We start from the raw sequence: 22,029 nt of genomic DNA on the forward strand, positions 1-22,029 counted from the left end.
ACCTGACATTATGCTGAGCCCTTTACTTGACAACAACCCCCAAATTTTATCTTAACAACAACCCCAAAAGAGTTCTTCCAGATTCCAGCAGCACCCTACCTTGTGCAAAAGACTTTACTAGGTATTTCAAGATGAATAAAACACAGTCCTGTTTTCAAGGTACTTTTCTAGAGCCAATAATAATTGGTTCCCAGTTCCTCTGGGTCTTAGAAGGGCATAAGCCAGTAAGCCCACCTACTCCCTCAGATAGTAATAGTCCCTGGAGAGTGGTAAGGTTGATTCATCCTATAAATTGAGCATTAGCCTGGACCACACACTAGGAGTGATGGACTGAACAAGACAATCAATGCCCCATGGCACTTGCATTTTAGTGCCAGGGTCAGAACATTGCTTCTGGGAGCACGGGGCTAGCTCCCTCCTAAAGCATGTGACTAATGATCTCAGGGTTGGGAGTTCCAGCCCCATGTTAGGGGTAGAGATTACTTAAATAAAGAAAACTTTCTGTAAATTAGGCTCTGTGAGCCATACACACCTACTCAACTTTGCTGTTGCAGTGTTAAAGCAGTTATAGATAGTATATAAATGAGGGTGGCTGTATTCCAACTTTAGTTGTGGACACAGAAATTTGAATTTCACATAATTTTCATGTGTTGTGAAATATTCTTTAAAAAAATTTTTTCAGGGGTGCCTGAGTGGCTTAGTTGGTTTAGCGTTTGACTCTTGATTTCACCTCAGGTCACGATCTCACCGTTTGTGAGTTAGAGTTTGAGCCTCATGTCAGGCTCTACGCGGTTGGTGCAGAACCTGTTTGGGATTCTCTTTCTCTCCCTCTCTGCCCCTCCTCAGCTTGTGTGCATGCACCCCCCCCCCCAAATAAATTTAAAAACTTAAAAAATGTTTTTTCAAACATTTAAATATGTAAAAACCATTCTTAGATCATGGGCCATGCAGAAACAATTGGCTGCCTATGGGCCATACTTTGCCTACTCCTGTTCAAGCGGGAGAAACAGACACTAAGCTAAATAGTTACAGATAGTGGTAACTACTTAAGAGGAAATAGGATAATGTTTGGTGGAGATGATGGCTGGGGTGGAGAAGGCCCTGGATGCTGATGAAGGGACATTCAAGTTGAGCACTAAGGATGAGAATGAGCCTGCCCTCTGAAGAGATGGGGGGAAAAGTAATTTATAAAAAAGAGAGAGCAAGCAAAAAAGGCCCAAGGCAGGAAAGGATTTGACAATTTGTAAGAAGAGAAAGGACACTAGTGTGGCTGGAGCTTGGTGAGCATGAGGACAAGGAGGAAGGTGATATGAGATGAATCTAAAAAGATAGGCAGGAGCCAGGTTTTAAAGTACTTATGGTGGTTGTGGGAGTTTAAATTTTACCCTAAGCGTAATGGAAAGCCATTGAAAGGTTTTAAGCAGGGAAATGGCATGCTTGATTTACTGTTAAAAAAAAAAAAAAATCACTCTTGTTACTGTGATGAGAATGGATTGGAGAGGCATAAGATGAGACTAGGCGACCGTTGCAATAATCCAGGGGAGAAATGGCATAGCTTCTACTCAGTGATGATGGCAATAGAGAAAAGTAGATGGCTGCAAGATATATATTTAGGAAACAGAAATAACATAAAATTGCTGATAGTTCAACTATGGTGTGTTCAGGTTCTTTGAGGAACAGACTGTAAGGTCAGATTAGACATGCAGAAGACTTACTGGGGAAGACATCTGTGAGGGAAAAACAGGGAGGGCTCTGAAGGGGACTGGGAAAACCTTTAGACTGGATGCTGATTCAACTCTCATGGAAGACAGGGAAAAATGGGTAGGAAAAGTTGTAGATATGATGCAATTCTAAGAATCTTTCAAGAAAGCCAATGGGGAGTCCTCAAGCCAATGTCCCCCATCAGAGGAGTCCTATGTCTCCTGGGAAGGGGACTGTCTTAGTGACCCTGTCTCACTCAGTCACTGGCTGGAGCAGTCGGTGGGATGTGCAGCCTGGATCATGGTGATAGATTTCAGAGCATGGCAACTGGGGCCATTAGTCAGTAATGCTCCCTGTAATCAGATCTGAGAGATGTGCTTTCATGGCTGCCACATATGGGAAAGGGAAAATATAGGATCACTTCTAAATTGTTGGCTTGACCAACTGAATGATGGTACCATTTACTGAAATGGTGATTTATGGGAGCGATCAGAAACTGTAATTAGGACTTTAATGATTGAGATGTTTACTAGACATCCAAGTAAATAGATTACATAGCAACTGTAATAAATCTGGAGCTCAGGAGTGAAGTTCTGTGCTAAAGGTGTGAATTTGGAAGGCATCGGCATTTAAAGCCATGGGACTGGATAAAATCGCCTATTCAAAGAACAGGTAAATGAGGTATAGGATGGAGCACTGTCTCCAATACTTAGAGTTCAGGTTTAGAAGGAAAATCCAGAGGGGAGAAGAATATGGAACGGCAGAGAAGAAAATGTCATTTCTGTCAAATGCTGTTACGAGGTCAAGAGTCCATTAGATTTGGTAGTATACACATTCTTGGTGACCTTGACAAAAGCAGTTTCAATGCTGTGATGAAGATGCAAGCCCAGATAAAAGTGGGTTGAAGGGTGAATGTGAGATGGGAAATTGGCTATAGAGAAGACGTATGGTGGAGAGAATGAGAGAAGTGGGGCTGTAGTTAAGGTGGGATGCGGGGTCAGGGAAAGAAGCTAGGATGAGAGTTACTATAGCAAGTTATGCTGGTGGAGTGATGCAATGGATAGGTAGAGATTGGTGGTGCAGGGGAAAGAGGGGACCACTGAAGGAATATGATACTTGAGAAGACAAAAGGGTACTTGGAGCGGCACAAGTGGAGTAATTTCCTTTAAAAAAAATTATTTTAATTCCAGTTAGTTAACATACAGTGTTATATTTGTTTCAGGTATATAATATAGTGATTCAACAGTTCCATACAACACCTGTGCTCATCATAACAGGTGCACTCCTTAATTCCCATCACCTATTTCACCCATCACCCACCCACCTCCCCTCTGATAACCATCAGTTCGTCACAGTTAAGAGTCTATTTCTTGCTCACTCTGTCTTTCCCCTTTGCTCATTTGTTTTGTTTCTTAAATTCCACACATGAGTGAAGTCCTATGATATTTGTCTTTCTCTGACTGACTTACTGAGCTTAGCATAATATTCTCTAGCTCCATCCATGTCATTGCAAATGGTAAGATTTCATTCTTTTTCATGGCTGAATAATATTCCACAGGTGGAGGACTTTCTGTTAGATAAGAGCAGAGAGGAGATAAAACAGAGAAGATAAAGTTCCTATGAACTGGTAAATCTCACAGTGGTTAAATGAGGAAATTCTGATTGAATGGTTTCTACTTTCTCTATTAACTCTAAAGCAAGGTCAGAGGCTGACAGTAAAGAAGATGAGGTATGGATGAGGTTTGAGAAAGGATAAAGTATGAATTATTTATTTTGAGAAATTTAAAAATCAGACTTTCTATGGAAATATGATAACGATTGCCAAGAAGGAATGAGAGCCTATTTGAAGATTATAATCATTCTAACATGGATGATCATTCCAGTTATGTGACTTTTATCCAGCAACATTCAACAGCTTCATTTTAGAGAATGATAATGGGACTCAGCTAGGGTTGAAATATAATACAAGGAGAGAGGGGCAAAAGAGTTGAGGATGTTTGTAAGTGATTGATTCCCCTGATGGACAATGGACTCTAAACTGGGTAAGGAGAGAAATAACTATCTAGAGTTGGTGACAGATAGTGAAAAAAGTAGTGAGGTTAATGGATTGGAGAGCTCCATGAAGTTAAGGAATTATTTAAATAGGAGTACTAGAGTAAGTGAGCTGGAAGAATTGGGGGCAGTGGTCAGAGAATATCATATTATACTTATTTTACTTAGGTTTACATACTAAACTTTATTTAATTGACATATGTATAATTGACATACAGTGTTACATTTCAGGTGTACAGCATATTGATTAGATAATTCTATATATTATTGATGCTCACCAAGATCAGTATAGTCACCATCTGTCATCATACAATGTTACTACAGTATTATTTACTATATTCCCTATGCTGTACTTTCCATTTCTTCAACTTATTTGTTTTATACTGGAAGTTTGTGCTTCTTAGTGTCCTTCCTCTACTTTGCCCATCCCTCCACCCTCCTTCCCTCTGGTAGCCACCAGTTTGTTCTCTGAATTTAAGAGTATGTTTTGTTCATTTGTTTTTGTTTTTGCTTTTAGATTCCACCACATAAAAGTGAAATCATATGGTATTTTTCCTTCTCTGTCTGACTTATTTCACCTAGCGTAATAATACCCTCTAGATCCATCCATGTTGTCACAACTGGCAAGATTTCATTTTTATGGCTGAGTAATGTTCCATGATATGTGTGTATGTATGTGTGTTTATATATATATATGTATATATAATTACATATATGTGTGCATATATATATGAGTGTGTACATATATATATATATATGCACACATATACATACAAAGATGTTGAGCATCTTTTCATTTATCTGTTGGCCATCTGTATGTCTTCTTTGGAAAAATGTTTATTTAATCCTTTGACCATCTTTTAATTGTAGTGTTTTTTGGTTTTGAGTAGTGTCAGTTCTTTATATATTTTGGATATCAGATATATCATTTGCAAATACCTTCTCCCATTAACTAGGTTGCCCTTTTACTTTGTTAATGGTTTCCTTTGCAGCACAAAACTTTGATTTTGGTATAGTCCCAATAGTTTATTTTTACCTTTGTTTCCCTTCCTTGTGGAGACATATCCATAAATATATTTTTAAGGCGGATGTCCAAGAGATTACTGCCTATGTTTTCTTTTAGGAGTTTTATGATTTCAGGTCTCCCATTTAGGTTTTTAATCCATTTTGAGTTTATTTTTGTGTATGGTGTAAGAAAGTGGTTCTGTTTCATTCCTTGCATGTAGCTGTACAGTTTTCCCATTTTCCCATTTACTGAAGAGACTGTCTTTTTACCATTGTAAACATATGTAAAAACATATTCTTGTCTCCTTGTTGAAGATTAATTGACCATATAGACATGGGTTTATTTTTAGGTTCCCTATTCCTTCTATTGATCTATATGTCTATTTTTGAGCCAGTACCATACTGTTTTGGTTACTAAAGCTTTGTAGTAAATCTTGAAATCTGGGATTGCGATACCTCCAGCTTTGTTCTTTCTCAAGAAGCCTGAGAAATAGCTTTGGATTTTCATGGCCTTTTGTGGTTCCATACAAATTTTAGGGTTATTCTAGTTCTGTGAAAAATGCTATTGGTATTTTTATAGGAATTGCATTGAATTTGTAGATTGCTTTGGGTAGTATGGACACTGTAATGATACTCTTTGAATCCATGAACATGGCATATCTTTCCATTTATTTGTTTTGTCTTCAATTTCTTTCACAAGTGTCTTATAGTTTTCAGAGCATGGGCCTTTTACTTCCTTGGTTAAATTTATTTCTAAGTATTTTGTTCTTGTTGATACAATTATAAATGGTATTGTTTTCTTAATTTCTCTTTCTTCTACTTTATTGTGTATAGAAACACAATAGATTTCTGTATATTAACTTTGTATCTTACAACTTTTCTGACTTCATTTATCAATTCTAATAATTTTTTGGTGAGGTCTTTAGGATTTTCTATATATATGGTGTCATGTCACCTGTGAATAGTGACAGTTTTACTTCTTCCTCACCAATTTGGAAGTCTTTTGAATGTCTGATTGCTGTAGCTAGGACTTCCAGTACTGTGTTGAATGAAAGTAGTGAGAGTGGACACCCCTGTTTTGCCAGAAAGTATCATACTTGATTTCAGTATTTCAGAGGTATTATTATTACAATGACTGTAATGCCAAGGTTTCAGGTGAGTGAGGTAGAAGAACAGCTAATGGAAGTGAGGAGTTTAAAATATTATTATTATTAGATGAGTTATCCCCATAAGTAGTAAAGTCAACAAGAGTAGAAAGAAAGAAGATTAAACAGAAGCTAATATCATCAATAATGGATGATTAGAAGAACCTTAGAAGACTACATTGAGGAGACAAGGACAGATACTATATCCAGGTGGCACAGAGTTCAGATTAGCTAGAACTTAGAGAAAGGATGGAGGAAAAAAATGTTTTTTAACAGTAATGGGAGAAAAAAAGACACCAACCCCACCTCCTAGCCTTGATGTATGCAGGGAGTGGAAGGAAAAGCAGTCACTACTTGAGAGGCTGTAGAGGAAGCAGTCTCTAGGAACAGACAAGTTTCAGTTAAAAAAAAAAAGAAAAAGAAAACAGGATGAGAGAAATGAAGGGAGCATTTAAAAAGGGAACTCTAAGAAGCTCAGTGGAAATGTTTAAGAGGAATGAGAAGAGTCGGGAATTGGTTCAGACTAGTGGACACACTAGCAGTATGGGCATGGGAACCCAATTGGCAGTGGACAACTTGAGAGGCTGAGACTCCTGGAGTGTTAAGGTAAACAGGGATCTGAGCCAGGATGAGAACAGTCCTCATGGTCTATTAGTACAAAGTTCAAGCCAAAGCCCAGATATTTAGCTCAACAGCATTGGGGTGACCCCACCCTCTGGCTCTTCCCCACTGTATGGTATAATGAATGGAGGGGAAGATCTTATAAGGAAGCCAAGCATCAGGAAAGCCCTTAGCTGACTATTCTCTCTACCACCTCTCCAAGAAGTAAGGATAATCCCAGCTCTGATGCAATGAAGCTTGAGGGGAAAGAAAAGAGAAAGCACCATATAAATCAAAGCCTGAGTCACAGGCCTGATCAAACTCAAGACTACTCTTCTCTTCCACCTCTCCCTGGTATGGGAAAGATAGGGACTTCTCATGGTTGAGGAGGAGCAAATAACTTCACGTATATTCTTTGGAAAAAGATTCCCAAACCATAAACAATTTTTCCTCCTTCCAACCTTGGACAAGGTTATAGGAAGGAGAATGAGGGGGTCTGGTTGCCCCTTTATTTATTTAACCTCAATGGATTGCAGTGTTTTTCTTTTTATGTGATTTGCTTTTTATTTTCTTAATGTTTGTTTATTTTTGAGAGAGAGAGACAGAGCGAAAGCAGGGGAGGGGCAGAGAGAGACAGAGACACAGAATCCGAAGCAGGCTCCAGGCTATGAGATCATGACCTGAGCCAAAGTCGAACACTTAAACTTAACCGACTGAACCACCCAGGTGCCCCTGCAGTGTTTTTCTTTTTAAAATGCCTCGTGGAAGAGTGCATTTCCATCAAAATAATACTAATGTAGAATTTTTGAGTAGCCAAGATAATAGCAGCCATAGCTGCATAAATCTGAATTTCCCAATTCCTTCTCCAAAAACATAATACAGTACAATAAAAAGAACAAATAAAACTACATGAAACTCATGCTATCTGTAAAACTAAAAGAGAACACCCAAACTTCAAATTATCCATAAATAGAAAAATAAACACCAAACTTTAGCAAATTGTGTCCCTTGGTCCTACTGCAAACTTGCACAAAGATAAAGCGCAGTCTGGAAAGAATACATGGGAGAAAAGGAGAGCTTTTGACAAGCCTATAACTGATCTAAGATAACCATGACAAAGAAAAGTCTACTCTTTTGCTAAAATAGTGATGAAGAATTCTGGTAGATCAAAACACTATATAATAAAAAAAAAATGCACATGATTCAAGGTGACACTGTGTGAAAATCATTGCTTCTAGAGGGAATGGAGACACACCCTTAAGAAAAGAAGTAAAAGGAAAATTTAGGGTCAAGTAAGGAAAAAGATATCCCAAACTGTGAAAATATGCAATTGTTAGCCCATACCGCAGCTGCATGCATGCACATACACACACACACACACACACACACACACACACACACACACCATCAAGAAGCTGTATTTCACTACAGAAGAGGGCACCCTTGAACTTGAAATCTTACCAATCATCCAAAATATTTGAAGCGAATAGGTGAAAATAGAGTAAATATATACAAAGCTATTATAAGAAGAAAACAGAAAACAAGGTTTTATCAGGTCTGATAAAAAAGTATCCCTCTAACAAAGAACAACCCAAAGTAGAAGAAAACTGCACCACACACCCCAAAGTGAATTAAGTATCCACATAGAAATTTGGGGGGATATGAAAAACCACCTTGAACCCCAAATTCAGTAATTAAAAAATAAAAATTGATTTTTTAAGAAAGGAAGAAATAAAAAGATTGAACCCAGGAAGGAAACAGAAGAAAAAGACCAAAATTATCACAGAAATGAAGTATAAATTGCAAAATTTCTGAGGAAAATAAAGTCAAGTGAAAATTTAATAAGGGGCATTGAAAAAAGTCAGGAAAATAACCAAGATAATGAAAATGAGATACAAAATTAAAAGTAGTTAGAGTCAGAGAAAAATAAAGATGAAGAAGAAATAACATACAAATAATGGCAGTACCTGAAGAAGATAAACAGAACAACACTGGAACAGAACTATAAAAGAAGATGTAAATCTATGTACTGAAAGGACCCATCAGTGCATGGGAAAATTAACCAGAATTATCAATTTCAAGACATAAGCAAGTGGGGTGCCTCAGTGGCTCAGTTGGTTGAGCGTCCAACTCTCTTGGTTTTGGCTCAGGTCATGATCCCAGAGTCGTGGGGTTGTGTTGGGCTCCACACTGAGCATGGAGCCTGCTTAAGATTCTGTCTCTGTCTCTTTCTGTCTCTCTCTCTGTCTCTCTCTGTCTCTCTGTCTCTCTCTGTCTCTCTCCCCCCCCTCCCTCCTACCCCTCTCCCCCACCTCTGTGCTCTCTCTCTCTCAAATAAAAAGAAATTAAATACATATATATATATATTTTATATGGGTGGCTCAGTCGGTTAAGCGTCCAACTTCAGCTCAGGTCATGATCTCGTGGTTTGTGAGTTTGAGCCCCATGTCAGGCTCTGTGCCTGACAGGCTCTGTGCCTGACAGCTCGAGGCCTGGAGCCTGCTTCGGATTCTGTGTCTCCCTCTCTCTCTGCTCCCCCCCCCCCCCCCCACTCACACTCTGTCTCTCTCTCCTTCAAAAATAAATAAACATTAAAAAAATTTTTTTTTAATATATATATATATATGTAAGTAAAACTATTGGGTTTCAAAGATAAGTACCCAAGCCTTCAAGCAACAAAAGATCAAGAAATTACAAGAATGAGAGAATTAAACTGGCTCAAAAACAACACACGTTGAAGGCAACAACAGAACAGCACTTTTTTAAAACTCAAGGAAAAGAAGTGTGAATAAAAAATATTCAGTCAACTTGTTTTTCAAGTAGTAAAGCAAGAGGAAATGAATTTTCAACTGGAAAAATTCAGGGAATTTTGTATACATGAGCCCCTCTTGAAGAATCTGGGAAAAGATGTTTTCCATCCAACCAAGTGGCAAAATTTCATCAAAAGGGTTGATGATGATCATTTACCATATTTAATTGTAGATGTAAAATTACACAAAGGTGAGAACAAAACTCAAAGAATAATGTGTAATAGGGTCTAACAAAGTAGAAATAATGTAAATAAAATGGGAGACACTAGAGAGATAAAAGAAAGTAGAATAAGTTCATTGATTGTGAATAAGCAATAAATAGGGGTCAAGGGTAATATTAAAATTGGTGAGTCAGGTGATAAATGATTAAACAAGAAAGAACTAAGGACTTTAGAAAAGTTATGAATACAAAGAAAACCACCAGAATAATACTATAAACTTTCCTAAATACAAAAAGAAATTTTAAAAATTAAAAGCAAAGAGGGGCTCCTGGGTGGCTCAGTCGGTTAAGCGTCCAACTTCGGATCAGGTCATGATCTCGCAGTCCGTGAGTTCAAGCCCCGCGTCAGGCTCTGTGCTGACAGCTCAGAGCCTGGAGCCTGTTTCAGATTCTGTGTCTCCCTCTCTCTCTGACCCTCCCCCATTCATGCTCTGTCTCTCTCTGTCTCAAAAATAAATAAACGTTAAAAAAAATTTTTTTTAATAAAAATAAAAATAAAAGCAAAGAAAATGCATCATATACGGAAAGAAACCTAACAATTACAACAATGTTAATATAATTACTTTATATAAAATAATTTTAACATAAAATGATAGTAGAACTAAGCATATGTCATATCAATCAATATGAATAAGTTTAATTTATGTATTAAAAAACAAAGATTTTCCAGGAGACTATAGATGCTGGAGAGGATGCGGAGAAACGGGAACCCTCTTGCACTGTTGGTGGGAATGCAAATTGGTGCAGCCACTCTGGAAAACAGTGTGGAGGTTCCTCAAAAAATTAAAAATAGACCTACCCTATGACCCAGCAATAGCACTGCTAGGAATTTACCCAAGGGATACAGGAGTACTGATGCATAGGGGCACTTGTACCCCAATGTTTATAGCAGCACTCTCAACAATAGCCAAATGATGGAAAGAGCCTAAATGTCCATCAACTGATGAATGGATAAAGAAATTGTGGTTTATATATACAATGGAGTACTATGTGACAATGAGAAAGAATGAAATATGGCCCTCTGTAGCAACATGGATGGAACTGGAGAGTGTTATGCTAAGTGAAATAAGCCATACAGAGAAAGACAGATACCATATGTTTTCACTCTTATGTGGATCCTGAGAAACCTAACAGAAACCCATGGGGGAGGGGAAGGAAAAAAAAAAAAGAGGTTAGAGTGGAAGAGAGCCAAAGCATAAGAAACTCTTAAAAACTGAGAACAAACTGAGGGTTGGTGGGGGGTGGGAGGGAGAGGAGGGTGTGTGATGGGTATTGAGGAGGGCACCTTTTGGGATGAGCACTGGGTGTTGTATGGAAACCAATTTGACAATAAACTTCATATATTGAAAAAAAAATAAAAATAAAAAACAAAGATTTTCAATTTGATTCACAAAGAAAGCAGATGAAAATAAGAAACATGTCTAAATCAAAATGATTCAGAAAGTATAAAACTAAAGGAATAGGTAGAGGTTTACTAGGTAAGTGGAAACAATAAGAAAGTGGAAGTTGTGATCCTGATATCAAAGTGGAATTTAAGTCAAAATACATTAAATAAGACAAAGAAGGACATGTTTTAATGTCACATTCACAATGAATATATAACAGTTATGCATCCTGTTCACCAAACAACTCAGCAATACATTTATAAAGCAAAAATCATGGAGCACGCAAAGAAACATTGACAAAAATACACTAATTGTAGAAAACTTAAATACACCACTTCTAGTACATATGAAGTAAACAAAAAATAAGTAAGGAAAATAGATATGTAAATAGCATAAGCAATAAAGTAGATCTTATGGATATATTGATTCTATACCCTGAAAATAGAGAATACAATAGTAACAAAGAAGATAAAATATTTCAGAATAAAGTTATCAAGAAATGTGCAAACTTCATACAAGAAAAACTTTAAAACACCCCTGAAAGATACAAAAATGGGCTTGAAAAAACTGAAAGACATTCCATAATGTCATAAAGATAACTAGTTTTCTCTAAGATAATTTATAAATTTAACAAATACCAGCAAAATTACCAACAGGATTTGTATGGAGCTAGTTAAGTTGATATTAAAATTCGCTTGGAAAAATAAACATGCAAAAATAGCCTGGAAAACACTGAAAAAGAAAAGTTTATGAGAGGAGAGTGGCGTATATTAAAATATACTATAAGCCTGGTTTTTTATCTTTTCATGGTACTGGTGCATGAATTGACAAATAGACCTGTAGAATAAAACAGAAATTACAGAAATAGATCCAAATACATATGGAAATTTAATGTGATAAATGTGTTATCTCAAATCACTTGGGAAAAGGTGGACATTTTAACAAATACTGGTGGGATAATTGGTTTGCTATTTGGAGAAAGATAAAAGCCAGTCTCATGGGGCACCTGGGTGACTCAGTCGGTTAAGCATCCGACTTCAGCTCAGGTCATGATTGAGCCCTGGAGCCCTGCATCCGGCTCTGTGCAGACAGCTCAGAGCATGGAGCCTGCTTCAGATTCTGTGTCTCCCCTCTCTCTGCCCCTCCCGTGCTCATGCTCTGTCTCTCTCTGTCTCTCAATAATAAAGAAATGTTAAAAAAAAAAAAAAAAAAAAAAAAAGCAAGTCTCACACTATAAGAATAAACTCCAAAAGCACCAGGGATATAAATGTCAAAGATGAAGTCATATAAGTACTAGAAGAAATAATGTATGGTTTTCTCTACAACCTGCATGTAGGAAAAGACTTTCTAATTACAACTAAAAATTCAGATGCAATAAAAAATAAAATTGATAGATTTGACTGTGTTTAAACATTTTTTTGAACAAAAAATAGAGAAATTCCTAACTGTGAGATGATTTACATGCACACACCATTTTTCACATATTTCTCAAAAATATGAAAAGATACCAAAACTCACTCATACGTGAAATGAAAGTTAAATCTACCCTGATGGTATACCACCAACAGTGTGAATATTCTAAGCACAAAGTTAGTGATTGCAGTATTGTACTTGCAAAATATCAGAAAAAAAATTAAATTTCTATACATAGGAGAGTGTGTGGATGGATCCATAGGATGGAGTACTATGAAGTTATAGAAAAGAATGAGGTCATTTTCTATGAACTAATGTAGAGTGATTTCTAGAAAATTTTGTTAAGCAAAGAAGATGAAATGTAAGATTTTTTACAGTATGTCACTTTTTGTGTAAAAATAGGAAATGAGAAAACCTACATGTATCTAATCATTTGTACAAATAAAAGCATAGGAATCATAAACAAACAAAAAACTATTAAGATTAGTTATCTATAATCGGCTTAATAATAGCCACCAAAATTATCCAGGTGCTAATCCCTGGAAACTGTGAATGTTACCTTATGTGGAAAAACTGTCTTTGTAGATGTTATTAGATTAAATACCTTCAGATGGAGAGATTATCTGGGATTTTCAGGGTGGGTCCTACATGTAATCATAAGTATCTTTGTAAGAGGCAGGCAGAAGGAGATTGGACTACAGGTAGAACAGAAGGCTGTGTGATGGAAACAGAGGAAAGCAGAGTCACAAGAGGTGATGCTACTGGGTTTTGAACAAAGGAAGAAGGTCCCCAGAGTGGAGGAATGTAAGGAATGCAGCTCTGGAGGATGAAAAAGGCAAGGAAAAATTCTCCCTGGAGCTTCAGAGGGAGCACACCCTTGCTGACATACTCAGGTTAGCCCCATAAGGCTTGACTCAGAATTCTGGCCTCTGGAACTATCAGAAAATCAACTTCTGTTGTTTTAAACTACGAAATTTCTGGTGATTTGTTACAGCAGCCATAAGAAACTAATGCAGGCTGCAAGGAAGTAGGAGTGAGAAAGGGATAGAAGAAAGGAAGAGTGATACTTTTGAATACATGTATTCATAAAGTTCTGACTTCTAAAACTAGTTAATGTTTCACCTACTAAAATGCATATATGAGTATAAACATGCACGCATCTAAAGATAGGGGAAAAAACTAAAACTATATACAAATAGACATAAGTAAACCTAACCATAATTCAAATGAATAACGTAGTCACCTTGAATAGAGGGGAGAAAATTAATGAATCCAAGAAACTTTAGGTCACAGTATTTGACTGCATAACCTTAAGCAAGAGATTAAAAAAAAGAAGAATGGTAAACAAATAGTCAACTCTAGTTAGTCAAATTTTCACAGAATTATGGGTCAGAAAGTTACTTTCTGTGTATTCTAAGACTGACAAAAAAGTAAATATATTGTAGGTAATAGGAACCAGATTTCTCACTGTCTCAGTATTTACTGTCTCAGATTTTCCACTGAAAAGGAAAATAGTAGAAGGAACCCCATTATTTTTATTGGAATTGGAAGTATCAGTGTGAATGCATGGTTTTTCAGACAGATAAGACGATGGATACAAACAAATGGTAAATATAGAAATATGGATGTTTGCATACATGTATGTATGGATATATAAAGGTACATAGATTTTCAAGCTCTGTCCCCTAAGAGAGCCTGGAACTAATGACACCCCAGTAGCAATGGTCCCACCAAGTGCCCAAGTTTTGGTTTCTAAACCCATTCTGCCATTCTTTAGTAAAAGGAACCAAAACTTCTTGGTGAAATTGCTGATTGAGTAATTCTCAGGGCTGGGACTGAGAAACTACAAAATGAGCCGGAAATATCCTGCTATTCCAGAAAGTTGTTCAATGAGTGATGGGGACTATCAAAGGGACACAGGAATCATCTTTAAGGGGCTGTTACTTGCCAAATGTGGGACAATTTGCTCATCAAAATTTATTATGACAATAATAGATTATAATCTATTGAATAAAATAAGAATTCATGAGTCGATACTGATAGATACTGACAGATGGTGAGAGATACTGATAGATGAGTCCATACTGATAGATAGGGGTGGAGAAGAAAGCTCTTGCCAACCAATAAATGTTAAAAAAAAAAAAAGATAAAATTAGAAAAAAATCACCATTTGACAACTATCATAGAAATAATTGATTTAGGAAAGATACATCAATAGATGTTAAAAACTAATGACTGGAAATTTTGATGAGAAGAATAATTACACACAACATATCTCCTCACAAGATTCTTATTAATTATAAAAAGAAATTATAATCATAAGTTATAATTCTTATTAATTATAAAGGGATTTTACAGTGGAGAAACCTGGCAGACATCACCTTAATCACGTGATCAAAGTTGAAATCACCAGTTAACAGTACAAACCAACATTATGTGCTCCTGATGGGGATATACTGAGAAGACTTCAACATTACTTCTACCCAAAATGAAAATCTGAATTTAATCCCGAGGAAATTTCAGACAATCCAAATAGAGGAACATTGTAATTTAGTGTGCCTCTACTCTTTAAAAAATGTCAAGATCATGAAAAACCAAAAAAAAAAGCTTTGTAACTTTTCCAGATTAAAGGAGTCTGTACAGTCTGTCAAAATAAAAAGTATTATAATTAATATATAAATAAATTTATTTCAAAATAAAAAGTAAAAAAATATAAATACAATTCCATGTTGGGGGCTAAGTAGAGTTTACATGAGCTGTCTATAAATTATTCTAGCAAGACCAGAAGTCTTTCTGCAAGCTGCTCTCTCTCTCTCTCTCTATATATATATATATAGATGATAGATAGATATAGATGTAGATATAGATATAGATATAGATATAGATATAGATATAGATATAGATATAGATAGATATGGCTATATATATAATGCATAGCCTTGATTATGTCCCTTTTCTGCTCAAAAACTCACCTGTGTCCTCATTGCCAAATAATTACACCATCCCTCCATTTCTACCTAGTCCTTTATATTTACATTGTATTTGAACTGAACTATTTATCAGATAATTTACTCACTTTTACATTTTATTCCCTTTATCTTGCCCTTCTCTCAACATAAAATGCCCCTTTCCATACATTGAAATTCTCATCTGGTAAAACCCTACACATTCTTCACAGCCCCTTTATTGGTTTCCTGAGGCTATTGCAATAGTTTCCCATGAACTGGGTGGCTTAGAACAGAAATTTATTCTCTGACAATTCTGGTGGCCAGAAACCCGCAATCCAAGTGTTAGCATGGCTGCTCTCCCTCTGAAGTCTCTAGGAGGAATTTGATCCTCGCCTTTTCCAGCTTCTGGTGACTGTTGATGTTCCTCAATGTGTGACTGCATCCCTCTCTTTTTTTTTTTTTAATTTTTTAAATATTTATTTATTTTTGAGAGACAGGGCATGAGCGGGGGAGGGGCGGAGAGAGAGGGAGACACAGAATCCAAAGCAGGCTCCAGGCTCTCAGCTGTCAGCACAGAGCTGGACGCAGGGCACGAACCCACTAACGGTGAGATCATGACCTGAACTGAAGTCAGACACCCAACCGACTGAGCCACCCAGGCACCCCTCCAACCTTCTCTTGTGAGTCTGTATGTCAAATTTCTCTCAGCCTCTCTCTCATGAGAACACTTGTGATGACATTTAGAGCCCACCTGGATAATCCAGGATACTTTCCTCATCTCAAAAGCTTTAGCATAATTAAACCTTCAAAGACTCTTTTTTCAAATTAAGGTAATATCCATGATTTTGCCATATGAAGTAATTTTCACAAGTTCCAGGGATTAGGAAGTCAATATCCCTTTTCAGCCTACCACAACACCTAGGTCACATGAACTGTTCTCTATGCTGGCCTCCTAAATCTACAACCAAACAGGAATCACTCTCTCTGCTACTGTTGTGGCAATCAGCATGGACCACCTTGTATTGCTACAATGATAAGTCAGATGTACTGGTCTCTAAAATTCTCTGACAGCATGAACCTTCCATCAGTGTAACCTCATAGAACCCATTAGCTGTTTTTCCTTTTTTCTAAATAATTTCTACCACTTTCTGTATAATTCATTACTTACAAAAATGGCAAATATGATCTTAAGAAAACCATGTATGTGATCTAAATAAAATTAAGATGATGGAGAAGATACATGATATTTTGTGAGTGAAAAAAATTACTAGTCCGTTTACTGAGAAAAGTACTTCATATTTGCATTTAGGGTGAACATAGCAAAGTTTTCTACAACCAACTATTATGATAAATATTTAGCTACTTACTGATGCCTGCCTTGGCTGAATAAAATTTGATTTGCTGAGCATATTTTGGGGGGGCTTATTTATGTTAATTGTCTAAATTTTCACTCTGGGAGGAATCTGCAGTTGTATTTATCTTTTCCCTCTTAAATTCTGTAGTGCTTCAGTCAGTTTGAAACCAGTACTTTTTATTTTTCTTTTTATGACTAACTGTATCTTAAGAGGCCCTACCTTTGTGTATGGGTTGATATAACAGTGCGGAGTTTTAGGTACAAACTATTTCCTTTCATTCTGTTAGAGAAACTATAGGAGAAAAAATTTTTTAAATGTTGAGATGGTTTTTTTCCAAAAGAAGCAAATGTTTTTTTTTTTTTTTTAATGTTTATTTATTTTGAGAGAGAGAGCTGGAGAGGGGCAGAGAGAGGGAAAAAGAGAATCCCAAGCAGGTTCTGCCCTCTCAGCATGGAGTCCAATGTGAGGCTCAATCCCACGACCATGAGATCATGACCTAAGCTGAAATCAAGAGTCGGATCCTTAACTGACTAAGCCACCCAGGCACCCCAAGGAAGCAAACGTTTTAAATAAAATGAAAGCTCATAGTCCTACATTTGTATGAATTTGAAAGTTTACCAAGCACTTTTGTGTTCAAACTCACCTATCTCTTTTGAGTTCGATATTTTATATCTGTGTGCCTGCTGGACATTTCTACCTTAGATATCCTGAAGGGACTTCAAACAGCTGAATTCATTAGTGTCCATGACTGCTATTCTTTTGCATTTGTAGTGAGGAGTAGAACAAAAACTGGGTATGTTGAGGAAGGGTACAGATGGAGGTCTCTTGGGACCCACTCCAGCAGCCAGGGGAATGTCCATGTGGAGAGAACTCTGGAGTTTTGGGCTTCAGGGCCCTGCACTGTTGGATAGTGCATGTTAATGTAAATCTGTTAGTGAAGCTAGTGATTATGACAGCTGACTTTTCAAGCCCTCCCCAAGCCTCCAGTGTGTATGGTTTGGATTTTATCACAGGAAATCTTGAGTAAAGAGATGCTTGAACCTCTTTGGAAAATCCTGTGGAGGCACAGGCTAGCGATTGGGAAGTAGACTCAACCCCTGTCTCAGTACAGCCCAGCGTGTGGATTAGGGTAGAGGTGATGAAAAAGTCCTCTGGCTGGAGGTCATCCAGCCAGACAGCCAGTTAGACCAAGACCCCTGATTATTTTATCCCTCCCCCAGAGAAGCCTCCCTGCCACACATACATAAACTTAGGTCAGAGATAAGATTGCTTAGTTCCCCTGTTACATATTCCCTGCCCTTGCAGAAACCAGAGAGACCATGTTGAATCATCTTAAATCTCTACTTATAATGTATGGGAATGGATTGTTTGCTTGTCTGCCTTATCCCTTAAGGAAACAGGATTTGCCTCATCCATTTTCACCTCTAGCATAATGGCAAATGCAAAAAGGACTAAAAATAAATAAATAAACTGAAGAAAAAGAGAAAGCTGGCAAGCAGGTAACATAAGTAAATTTACATGATGAATGTCATGCCTTGAAACTGAAATGACAGTGACCAGCCATTTCTTCCACTATCTCAAAATGGCCCCGGCCAGACTGCCTGTGTTCAAATTCTAGCTGTATCACATACTAAACTTTGCAGAATTTACTTAAATTTTTTTGTGCCTCAGTTTTCTCAACCATAAAAAGGAAATAATAGTACCTACCACATAGGATCACTGTGAGAATTGAAAAGGCATATAAAGGGCTTGACACAGTGCCTAGGACATGGAAAATGCTAGATAAATGTTATCTGCTGCTGTTATGATTATTACCTATTCCTAACCTGGCACAGCAGGAAGTCTTTTCATTGAAGAAAATAGAAATTATTATTATAATACAGTAGCATAAAATGCTGAAAAGAACCTTTACCATTCTTTTGGCTGCCCAGCTCAAAAGCCCTTCCTGAGACTAAATGGGAGGTAGAGGTGGCCTCTTACTAAGAAGCTAAAAAAGCCAGACCCCGGCTGAATGTTCAGAACTCCCTTCCAGCTAGACTTTGTAGCTTATGATCCAGGCTTTACCAGTGAGACACACTCAATGCAGGCCTACCAACAGGAGCTACTGGCACCAGGCAGCAGGGATGGGGGACCTATATTAGGGTGATGCCCACTTTCTCTAAAGGTGGCAGTGGTGGAGGTCCCAGTGGTAGCATGTAGGGCCACTGCTGGCTATGTAAATTCAACAGTATCCTCACAAGCTGTGCTGGTAGCATGACCGTGCTGGGTCTTTGTTGCCAAGACCCTCTTGTTCCTGTTTTCTTAAATTTTTTTTTTTTCAACGTTTATTTATTTTTGGGACAGAGAGAGACAGAGCATGAACGGGGGAGGGGCAGAGAGAGAGGGAGACACAGAATCGGAAACAGGCTTCAGGCTCTGAGCCATCAGCCCAGAGCCTGACGCGGGGCTCGAACTCACGGACCGTGAGATCGTGACCTGGCTGAAGTCGGACGCTTAACCGACTGCGCCACCCAGGCGCCCCAACTTGTTCCTGTTTTCAAGTCCACTTCTCTATCCTCTCCAGAAGTGCTTTAAACCACCCAATGCCCTTTTCTGCTTCTGTCAGCCTGGGTTAGTTTTTCTTGGTGCAATTCAACCTGCCAGATTGATATACATTATGCATTCAGATGGTTTAATAAAATGTAAGTACACCATTTCTATTTTGTTTTATTGGTTTATTGATTTGCAATATGTGTCTTCTACTCAGCTCCTAGACAGGGACTGTTTTTCTTAGATGATTGGCGAGGGGGGGGGGGGTCAGGGCAATCAAATTTTAATTGACTGGAATCTACCCTTAGGTAAAAAAAAATCAGGCAATTAATGGGTGTAGGAATAAAGGAAAATGGAGGAAGAGGAGCAAAACCAGTACCTTGTGCAGGTATGATAAGAGTATCATAATAGGACCAAGAGCTCATTTAATTTAACTGGTTTATTTTACAGATAAGGAGACTACAACAAAGAACACATAGCTAATGTGTGTTCAAGGTACAACTAACTGTCTCTTCACACTCCTAGTTCAGGGTTTCTGCCTCTATCCATTCTACCAAGAGGCAAATGACCTAAAAGCAGGCTGAAATCAAGGTAAATTCAGTTCAATGAATTATACCTTTTAAGTTTATGATTGTGAATGAAAAGAATTTACATTTTCAAGAGATTTTTACAATTTACAAAGCATTGGTTTGTTAAATTCTTTCAAATGCCCAAAATAAGTTAATTATCACTTTTTTTAAAAAATAGGTTTTGGTATTCACATCTTGAAAAAGTTTTGAACATCTCTTTTACCTCTGGCTACTCTCCCTTTTCTATTTGTTTTGGTTTTGAAGTAGTAGCTACAAAATAAGACAAGAAAAAAGCAATGTAAGTGTATTTAGTTTTTTAAAATATTAATGTATTTGAACAAAATGATCTGCTGATTGGAACCATCATAAAAATATATTGGATGTTGTTATTAACCTCCATATTACAAATGAAGAAACAGAAGCTTAAAGAGATTATGTGACTTGGCCAAGATTAAATAGGCACTAAATGGCAGAGCCATGTCATGGTTCATTTAAAAATCATGTAACATATATTGAGCATTTAATGTGTCAGGCTGGGTAAACAAGATACTGTGCTAGTTAATCTGTAGATAAACCAGAAATTTCTAAAACCAGTATATTACATACTGAACCACTTATATTGAAGTTTTTACTGAACTATAAACTGTAATTTTAGCAGCTGGCCAATCAATAAATACTCTTCTACTTATACAAGATTCATGTAGCCAGATCTCTTTGGACACCAATCTTTAAAGATATTAAACTAAAAGATCTAACTCAGAATCATGTTTGACATAATTCTTCTAGATTTTCTAAGGTAAAGTGGAAATCTGTGATTCTCAAATGTCCCCAAATGGACAAAAAAAATGACAGGAATATGAAGTTGACTGCATCTCTCTATAACCAATTATTAAAATCTAGATTTAGTAAGCTATTTTCAGTTTCTGTCTAATGACATACAAAGAGGATATTTTATTCTCAGTGTAGTTTTCCCAGGTTTTTCTATAGATTATAAAGTCACTCGTGAAAGGAAAACTAACTGACTTGGAACACAAAGTGAGTAATATATGTTTTAATGTAGTTGGGTGTAACGGAAAATGCCATTCTTGTATATTTAGTTGAATCAAACCATTTGTTTAAGACCTAAATGTTCAAAGAAATTTCATTGCCACTTTTCCTTCAGCAAGTTGAAAGAAAAATAGGGAGTGCTTTTAAGTGAAAAACTAAATAAAGGTCCTGGCATCATAATGCAAAGATGACTGTTACGCCTTTTAGACCTCTAATAAAGGCATTTTTGTTAAAGGAACGTTTCCTTTTCGGTCAATGCATCAAAAGACAGAACAACAGCCACCCGCCACCACCACCCCCAGCCCCGCCCATGGTCCAAGCTGCCACTTTCACCTTCGTTGAATAGCCCCTGCCTTGCCTGGAAACGCCCCCTCTGGCCCTCAGCTCGAGGTACCGCCCCTTCACCTCCCGCTTCCTGGTAACCGCGCTCCTTTGCGCGGCCTCCTGGGAATCTGATTGGCTGATGTGGCAACCGCTAACGGCTGCGGAGTTTAAACCAGAGCCGTAGCCGCTGGCGCTGAGCTTCTCAGGCTGGGTGGTCGTCGCCCCCATGGTGAAAGGGCGGTAAGTCGGGGACCTCGGCGCGGCCGCCCCTTTGCTTGGGGAGATCCGTGCCTTTCCCAGCCGAAACTCTCAGCGCTGCTCTCTTGAGTCTTCCGTCAAGGGAGCCGTGCGCGGCCCGTGGTCCCGCCCACCCTCCGCCCTCCGGTATCGCGAACTGAGGCGGCGCTCTCAGGGGCTCGTTGGGGAACTCTCCGGTTTGGATCTGAGTGGCTACATCTTGTCTGTTTGATTTTGTGCCCGGCTGGGTGAGAGGTACGAGCGGCCAGTTAGAAGGTCAGCTCCTTGAAGGAAGAGATTTCAGTCTTTTTGACTGCACTACTCCTGCTTTTTAAAGCATTATCTAGGTCATTGTGAACCTTCAGTAAATACCTGCTGGGTGAGCGTTGGAGACTGCTTACCCAGGTTCTTAAATGATCCCTCTCCTTTGGAGTGATCATTTGGAAGGAAGCCTGGCTGAAGGCGAAGGGGTGATGGAAGACTGGGAAAAACTTAGAACTTGAACTGCGTCTTGATTTACAGGTAGGACTAAGGTAAGGAATAGGGACTATGATTTTTCTAGATGAAGAATCCAATTCAGAACTGGATGTGGAATTTAATATTTCAGATATAGAGTTAGCCGAGATGATGGCCAGACAGGAGCTACAGAATAATAATAAAAAGGTCGTATTAGTGAGTGCTATGTGCCG

At 37.8% G+C, this 22,029-nt stretch overlaps 1 protein-coding gene across 5 annotated transcripts in view; it reads left to right on the plus strand.

Annotated features, from left to right (window-relative positions):
- Positions 1-22,029, plus strand: part of SGO2 (shugoshin 2) — a 69,520-nt gene that overhangs the window by 657 nt on the left and 46,834 nt on the right. For 2 of the 5 annotated variants that reach the window (XM_086719228.1, XM_086719227.1), the window contains exon 1: positions 21,361-21,873. The exons of 1 other annotated variant lie outside the window; for it this stretch is intronic. The gene's annotated coding sequence lies outside the window, so the exon portion shown is untranslated. 2 more of the 5 variants (XM_086719225.1, XM_086719226.1) reach the window with 2 other exon arrangements.

This window comes from Puma concolor, chromosome C1, assembly GCF_028749965.1.
Source record: "Puma concolor isolate L17-30 chromosome C1, mPumCon1.1.hap2, whole genome shotgun sequence".
Lineage (NCBI taxonomy): Eukaryota > Metazoa > Chordata > Mammalia > Carnivora > Felidae > Puma > Puma concolor.